Source organism: Carlito syrichta, unplaced genomic scaffold, assembly GCF_000164805.1.
Source record: "Carlito syrichta isolate Samal-C Ts95f unplaced genomic scaffold, Tarsius_syrichta-2.0.1 Scaffold73648, whole genome shotgun sequence".
NCBI lineage: Eukaryota > Metazoa > Chordata > Mammalia > Primates > Tarsiidae > Carlito > Carlito syrichta.
In genome coordinates, this window is record NW_007017744.1 from 41,409 (window position 1) to 50,529 (window position 9,121).

The window sequence follows — 9,121 nt, forward strand, 5'->3', positions numbered from 1 at the left end:
TTTTTTTTTTTTTTTTTTTTTTTGAGTTGGAGTCTCACTCAGTCACCCAGACTGGAGCGCAGTGGCCAGCCTCAACCTGCTGGGCTCTGGCAATCCTTCCGCCTCAGCCTTCCGAGTAGCCAGAATTACAGGCATGCGCTACCTCGCCGGGCTGATTTTTGATTTATTGCAGAGATGAGGTCTCACCAAGTTCCCCAGGAAGGTCTCGAACCCTCGGGCTCAGGTAATCCACTCATCTCAGCCACCCAAGGCGCGGGATTACAGGCTGAGCCACCGAGCCCAGCTTGCTAATTTTTTTATTAACAGTGGAGACAAGGTCTCTCCAAGTTGCCCAGGCTGGTCTCGAACCCATGAGCTGAGGCAATCCTCTCACCTCTGCCTTCCAGAGAGCTGGGATTACAGGTATGAGTCACCAAGCCCAACCATGCTTTACATTTTAAAGTGAAAAACGAAGTACAGTTATAAACAAAGGCAGAAGCATACCGCAGGTCTTTCAACTCCTACTCCAGTACTCTTTGTATTAATTTTTGGACAGTCCATCCATTTCCCTGGTGAACTCAGCAATCTGTTAGTTGAATATAAATGACTTCTCTGAATAAAGTTGCTTAATTAGAATCATAGACTGTTAAACCCAAAAGGAGCCAAGAGCATCTCATTACAGGAGTATGTTGTTTGCAGAGGAAAGAGAGGAGGCCCAGACAGGTAAAAGACTCTCGTGTGAAATAGCTGATTAGCCACATCGTCCAGCCAAAACCTCTATTTTCTTATTCCAAGCCTTTATCTTTGAAGGTTGTTCCTATTATGCCACTGTTGTCCCAAAAGGGTCAGTTCATTTCCCAAAGAGCCTAACTTGCTCCCAGTGAAAATTCAGCAGGCAAAATAAAATTCAGAATCGGTGAGTAGTAAGTTCATGATATCTCAGTTTAACAGTTTGCTTATAACCAGTCTTAATATCTTATTGCATCATATTTTTCTATATTTAATTTTATCCTTATAGACTAATAGTTTGAACCCTTGAGTTTAATTGATTTTTTTCAGATGTGCCTGTTTAATTTGTCTTAAAATATGATTTGTGTGCCTTTTCTCTTGATTCTTCAATAATAATAAACCTTGGATTTAAAAAATCCCACTGAATATGCTAAACTTGTTAGACTTTAAAGATACTATAATATCTCTGCTCATTTTAGCTGACAGCTCATGCCTTGCTATTCCTGTTCAATAGTTTGTGTAAAGGAAAATTTGCATCACATGCCAGCCAGACATTGCTGGTCTTAACTTTTAATGAGTATCAACTGTGCTCTGAGCACTAAACAACACCCAAAGAGCACCACCTCTACTTAGTGTATCTAAATAATAGATTGAAGAGCAGGTTGCACACATGCTTATATTTTAATCAATATGCATTTACTGCTGTTATAAATGACACTAAAACACAGCTACTCTCCAGGTGTTATTACCATCCACAATAACCCAATGGGCATTCTCCCACTATATGTTGCTAAGTGTTCCTGAAAAGTTGCATGTAAATCAAATAATGTTAAATGCTGTTGAGGAACCCATTAACTTATGGCGAATCCTTTTTGAAGAAATAAATAGCATATTATTAACTTACAGAAATTTGATATACAATTCTAGAGGTTTCTCTTATAGCTACCAATTTTAAATTCTGTGAAGCAGTTCGTTGCTTTATTCAACAGTGATACAGTTAAACTCTCACTATCTACAAGGCAACATAGAACAGAGTACCTACTTTCAAGATAGAGAAAAGCCCTACATATCTATAATACAAGGAAAAGGCACTATATCCCAAAAACTATAACAACAAAATATTATAGGAATAGTAGAAAAATTTAAAGTGAAAAAGAAAAACTGACAACAAATTCATAAGGCATTTAAAGAAACACTAACATACTTTTTATATCCAAATAAAGATAGTTAATATAAGGGAGAAATTTGTGTACACGTGTAATGTTATTATTTCCTTTGGTTTAACTTTCTGGTACATGTGCCTTAACAAAATATTTTAATCTTAAAATAAACTTAGTGTACGTTCCTAGAAAGAACATTAAAGAGAGAAACCCATCCCTCCTTTCGTAGGCTATATGGCCTTGCTAACTCTGCCATGACATGTACAAGTTATTTGGGCCAGCTGGTAAAAGTGTCTGTTAATTTAAAATACCCTGTTTGTTAATTGCCTTCAACCCAAGTCATTTTGTTCCTGCACTCTGAACCCTAAAGGTAGTTTGGAATAGATGCGGCTGGGAACAAGAAGTAATTAACGCATGCAGGCAGCCGTGGCCGCAGAGCCAGGGTGGGGTGGGGAAGGCCTGGAAATGGTGTTTGTGCTCTGAGGAACTGATCCCGCTGGTTTGTTGTTAGATTTTTTTTTTTTTTTCTCTCTCTTTTCCTTCTGCCGTCTAGTTGCAGGCTACAACTGGAAGCTTCTGCCAAAGCGGGCTATCCCATCAGCCCTCTGGCACACTGCGTTGATCAGTAGATAAAACCTTCCCGGCAGTCACAGCAGCCTCTGCCATCCACGAGGCCACAGCAGCGAGCAGGCAGCTCTGCGAATTCACTAACTGCCTCTCCACCTGCCGTCACCTTCTCAGGTCCCCCAAGGTCCTCCCTGTTGCTGATAGTCATGGTGGTTGCTTGACCTTGGGCCTTGCAGCTGGCTGGCTTCCAGAAAGCTCCTCTGATGACAAGGTGTGCTGAAGTCTGTGTTCACAGCATTCAGACACAGAGATTGGGATGGGGGAGAAAAACCTGCTGCAGTTGCCTCCAGCCCCAGTCCTTCCCTGGTAGGCAGAAATTATGCAGGCTTCTGTGTCGCAGCTCCTCCCTCTGCCCAGCACCCTGCGTGCGGCAGGAGACCGGACTGTCACCACCTCCAGGGTGAAAGGAGGCAGCACAGAATAAAAGCAAAAAATGACAGAAAGATATGAATTGTATTTTTCCAGTCTGTCGAAGCTGGTTTTGCTGCACATGCTCAAAAAAAAAAAAAAAAAAAAAAAATCTGCCCTGCCAGTTATTTAAACATGACTGTAACATTTTAAAGCATAGGCGATATATGCAGGTATTTATCTGATTGATGCTTCTCTAACTCTTTGCAGTCCTCGAGCCATCTAGGAAGTTATGTCAATTTATAATTTTCCAGTGACGTGTGTGTGTGCACGTGCGCGTGCGTGCACTTGCATGTATGTGTTTTGCCAAACAATGAACTGACATTAGAGCAGTGGTTAATGTAATATTAGTTGGTGCTGCTGACAGCAAAAATTGCACTCAAAAGATTGAGTCAAGGTAGAACCAGCCAGGCTAGTTTTCCCAGAACATGGGCTACACCCTCTGTGCAAAGCTGCTTTTTCTTGGCAAACTCATTTTTGCTTTAATGTAACAGGGAAGCGTGTGTCATCATGGAATGATTATGCCCAGTTTCACTCTGGTTGGGAATTGGGAGGATTTTCTAAAAACCTGGAGGAGGTTTTCCAGAGTTGAAAACAACGTTCTGCCAAATTTATAAAAATCTGATGAAATAGTTGTATTGATACCTGTTGCTTAAAGATTCCTCTTCCCAAGGACTCCTGCTTATACCTCATTTTTGGACCTTGAGTAGGTGGCATCTGTTTTTCTATCTTAAAAAAACAGAAAGCAGCAGTAATCTTAGCCTGCTCTTCCAATCACTCAAACTTAAATGTGTGTTGTTGTTCTTTATTTTTAAAAATAGGTTTCAAAACCCTTTCAAACATATTCTTTTGTTTGATCCTTATAGCCACCCTTGTGAGAAATTATCTACTTTCTGCAGGTGTGTAAGATGAGACTTAGGTTTTTAAAAAACTGACAGTTACCGTAGCTAATAAATGGTGAAGTTAGGATCTAAACACAGCTCTTCTGGTGCCAGATGGCAACTTGCATCTTTGCACTGGAACTTCTCTGACTTTTCCTTGTTTTCCTGGTCTAGGGATGGTGGAGGGCCATACTCCCTGCTCAGGAAAGACCTACACCGTGGACCTGGGAATTCACCCCACTGGCGTGACAGCTAAGAGGGCGGTGTGCTCTCTGCCAGGGTATTCACATCCATGACAAAGTTCTGCTCTTTGTCATACTCTGTTAATCCATCTTAGGCACCTTTATCTTTCATCATTTATTTATCAGGATCAGCCTTAAGGCAAAGTGAAATGCCAATTCCACTTTGTATGTTTTTGTTATCTTTAATTTTTGTTATAGTCATTTTTTACCAACCAAGTCCACATGCAGCCACTGCATTGGGTTACTGGGATATTTGCATCATTAATTAGAGACTCATGAAGGGTTAAGTTTGCTCTGGATGGTATGGGTCAGGGTTGCATTTTTTTAATGATGAGTCACTTCCCATAAGTAGTAACTGACTGTTAAAAAAAAAATGAAAACATGTCTGGAATATATTATAAACTCGCCACAACACCTGCCTGTATTTTTAAATTGAGATTTTTCTTCTCAGAGTGACTTGAAGGAATAATACTGATGTTCACAGCAATGAAGTTAAAAAAAAAGCCTCCCTCCCAAATTTCAAAGATTTTGAAATTTTTCTTTCTAAGTTTCTTTTATACCATGTATATTTGTTTCCATTTCCTCTCTCTTGTTTTTAGTCATTCTTCATCTTCCCAAAGCATCTTTTCCATTCTGTATACCTTTTTATACACTTCATTTTTGTACACTTCTGTACACTTCCTCTCTGCAGTTTTCCATGATTAAGACAGAGTGAGGAGGCCAGAACTGGAGCCCCACCCATTTGCACAATAACATGTAAACACACACACACACACACAATCTGGAGTACACAATCCAGAAATTTCCTTTTCACCATCTGTCAAGTACTCCTTCTCTCCATGGAGAGAGAAAACTTTCTGGAAGACTTTAGTGCTCAGGGACTAGTTCCACACCAGTGCACCTCTGTATTTACATCACACCTTCCCTCCAAGGTGCCCAAAGTGTTGTGTGAGCGCCTCACACATTTTTCACAACTTCTCAAGGACATAGGCTGTCAACAAATGATATTATCCCTAGAGAGGAGTTGACACAGCGGGCAGCTCCCAGAGACAAAGCAGGACTGAGACCCTACACCAAGTCACAGTCAGCAGAGCAAGCTGTGCACACAGCAGACTCAACTGAAAGTTAGTCCAGGCAAAACCAAATAGAGTTTAAAAAGAGAAGAAACTGCTTTCCATACTGCTAATAATCTCTGCAAATAATTTTCACATGGCTCCCAAGTGATGGTTAATAAAACAGACACCAGTGGAAGACACCCTTTGCTTGGGAAGCACTATCTAGGACAAGCGCAACTCAGACATAAAGGAAAAGACACAGAGAAAAAAGACAAAGTCACGCGACACCATCCCTGGGCCTCAATGGGACGATGCCTAGGACTACCTAGGACCTCTAGACACAGGTTGTTCAGTTTTTGACAAGAACAGGAAGAAATTTTTGCAATTTTTTAGAACAGAAGTGCAGGAACATGGCTTTTATGACTTTATCTTTTATCTTTATCTTTTATGTCTTTTATCTTTACGTGATACTCTACTGAAAGTTACAGTTACAGAAAAATTCCAAGTCATTTTCACCTTTTTTGGGAAACAGAGTGGGATTCATTTTTTCATATTTATTTTGCTTTTGTTTGGTTTATTTAAGGATAACATATATGATAATTCATTTCCTACAGCAGAAACTCTCTAGTCTAACAGATGTTCCCATTAAAATGCAAGGCCTGCCTCCCTATTCAGGTGGGTCATTATGGCTAGATGTTTTGTAGGATACTGCTGCACTTTCGTCACTTGGAAGTGAGTTGCAGACATGATTGTCATGGTGCTTGATGCACCTGGAACCCTAATTTCAGTGGAAGCCTATGATAAGAGGCGATTTCATCTCGGGTTTTTTTAAGTATACAATAAGGAGACATTTTCCAAAACCCATTTTTTCTCCACTTTTTATGCCTTTCTTTTTAAAAATGTTCTTTGTACTGAATGTCTTTGTGATAAGTAAATTCATTCAAAAGTCATAAAGTTGATTTCAGCAGCTTCCAAAGAAAGGGTTGAGGGGAAAGTGACATGTTCCTTTCTTTTTATTAAATAAGGATCAGGAGCTGTTTTTTCTCATTTCATTGTTACTGACATTTCTATTCTTTTCCTATGCTAAGCTAGAAATGTAGGTTTACTTTACTTCTTGAGTAAATAAATGTCTTTTTTCAACCATTCTTTCAGAAATTTAGAAGAAGTTGAAATCAATATGTTTTATATGAAGTATAACTTCCTTTCATAATTTTCACAAAGCACTTTGTGTCACTGTCATTCTTTCTCTGAAGTCTTTGGAAAGACAAATACTTCTGTTTAATAAAGGAAGGAAAGATATTCTCATTTTCCTTTTCCTTTCAATTTCATCATTGCTTAAAAATGCATATTTTTTTCCGTCCAGATACTTTTTTTTTAACATGTACCTTATGCTGAGTAGACTTGTCTTAAGAGCATGCAGCGAGAGAACTGAGGAAGGGTTACAAGAAATGAACAATGTCCTTCTCTCCTTCATGGAGGGAGGTCCCAAGTTATAAACCCACCGAGAAAATCTCAAGAGCCCAAGGCATCCATAGAGTGAGGAAAAGATAAATCAACCTTTTATCCTTGCTACCCTTTCCCCCATCACCCCAAAGTGTCTATACTTCCGTTCTGACTTGTAGGAACATTGTCCACTCTCTTCTTCCTTCCCTTTCACATTAGAATCCCACTTAACTCTAGTACTCTGTCCATAGAGATGGGGAGGAAAGAGAGGAGGGAGAATAAATAGGGTGAAAGATTACAGTGCTCATCACCTCTAAGTGTGTTCCAGCTCAATGCGAAGTTCAACATCTGCTGCTAGGCAGCTTCCAAGGGCCCCTCAAATCCTCATCATCCAAGGTCAAGTCCAGTCAGCAGTTTTCCCTCAAAAAAAACCTCAGAACACCCCCCATTTTTCCACTCTTCTTTTCTTGTCCCTGCCTTCAGCATGAAAACCAGCCTTGGATTTCCTTTTGAATGTCCAATCAGTAAACAAAAAAGCACTCACAGACAAACCATTAAAAGAGAAGTAATACTAGAACAACCAAATACTCCTTCCAGAATTGATGGCTTGGCAGGAGGTTCCTTTTTCCTCCTTTGACACTCCTACAAGCCCATGATCTAACTGAGAGTAGCTATGAATGCATTACATAAAGAACCCAAATTACAGCAGAGTAAATGTATCTAAAGATCTGATCTACCCAGAAGAGCTAAAATTGAGTTAGAGAATAGTTTGTCCTGTTCTTCAACAGATAAGAAGGCTAAATCAAAAAATAAGTGTAAATAAATAAATAAATGGTCATCAGTGCCATTGGTCAGACTCAACATGGCATGTAGCCCAGCCCAGAGAGGCACTTTGAGCTGCTTCCCCTTCTTTCCCCATCTGATCTGTTAAACCCTTACAAATGTCACAAGGTTGATTGCAGATATGACTGGAGAGCAGAAGGGCAGTTCAGGTGCCCATTCCACTACCTGGACTGAGTCAATGCTGCCAATCCTGGTGGGAGTGGACAAGGGACCCTTTAAAAAAAAAAAAACTCAATGAAGTGACAGGTTCAAGATGAGTCAGCTTCATTTTCTTTACCAACAAAATTTCATTATTAGATGTATCGGGAGAGAAAAGGCCAGTGTCATGGCAACATAAAACAGGTCAAATTTCTAAGTCAATCTAAGGGATAAGGGGAATTTTACAAACAGTTTTCAAATAACTTAAATCCTTCCCTGAATGCTGCCTGTGCATATTTAAATACGGTCAGCTCACCAGATAGTTCAACTACAAGTGGTTAAATGCTAATTAGAACTTTGTCACACCGATCAGCTTTCTAAAACATAAAAAGGTGCAAGGTACAGTGTCCCCCTGTCTGGCCAGCTGATGGGTCTTTCCCATAAGCAAGTCCATAATTTAGGACGTGGCCTCAGGTGGTTCGTGATCATCTCATTAGAGCTGTAGTGAGAGGCTCACTAGAGATTTCAATTCTCAGGCATGATGGCCTGCAGGCTAAGCTGAAAAAGTCCAAGAACTCACTGTCATTCCTGCATTAAAATTGGGATGAAAAGTAAACTGGGCAGGAGCTGGTCTCAAAATCCGGCTAAAAAGAAAGCTGAGCACCACCAGACCTGGTCCCAGTCACAAGGATCTGACATTTGGAACACAAAGGAATATTCTGGAACAATGAGTGAGAAGAAAGAGCAAAGAATTATATCACCAATTTGCCACCACTTTTAAGACCCAGGTTACCAGATTATTTAACAGAAAACTGACTAATACAGGTAAGCTAAAACATCTAAACATATGCTCTGCCTAAAATTCACTTTTTTATTTTTTGTTTGTCATGTCATTGAACTCTGCCCAAAGCTTATGTACAATCTCCTATTGTCTTAACACCCTCCTCTAACCCTTTTCATTTTTTTTTTTCCAAGACTTTTTTCCCAACCAAAATAGATTAGTCAGGGTATCTCCACAGCCCCAAAAGACATGTATGGGATAAATGAGAGGTAGATATTACAGTTTAGTTGTCCATGTGTCATCCCTGATAACTTTAAAGATAATGCTTATCTAACTTAAAACTAAACAACATTTTAAAAGATTATAAGCCTGAGAACAGGACAAAACCAAAATCGAGAAGCTAAAGGGGTTGGGTCATTTAAATACTCAGTCCTAAATGGAGAATCTAGTCCCAGTGATAAAAACCATGATGCGATGCCACAATTAAAGACGTACTAAAAAAATTTTTCCATCAATTGTAGGAAACAAAATCTTGTTCTAGAAAAATAGAACAAAATTAAGGAATTAGGGTGAGTTTGTTTTCTCTTACACAATGACAGTCCTCTGCTTATGACCTTATGCTGTGGTTTGAACACATCCGCCAATGGTCAAGTGTTGGAAACTTACTCCCCAATGCAACAGTGTTCAGAGGTGGGACCTATAAGAGCTGGTCTCTTTTGGGCCATGAGGGCTCTGCCCTGATGAATGAGTTAAAGTTGTTATGTGGAAGTGGTTTAGTTATCCTGGGAGTGGGTTCCTGATACAAGAATGCGTTTCCCCCCTCTCTTCCCCCCTC

General features: G+C 39.9%; 1 pseudogene; it reads right to left on the reverse strand.

Annotated features, from left to right (window-relative positions):
• The window catches only part of LOC103255288, a 6,387-nt pseudogene extending 3,744 nt beyond the window's left edge, over positions 1–2,643 (reverse strand).
• Between the last annotated feature and the right edge of the window lie 6,478 nt (positions 2,644–9,121).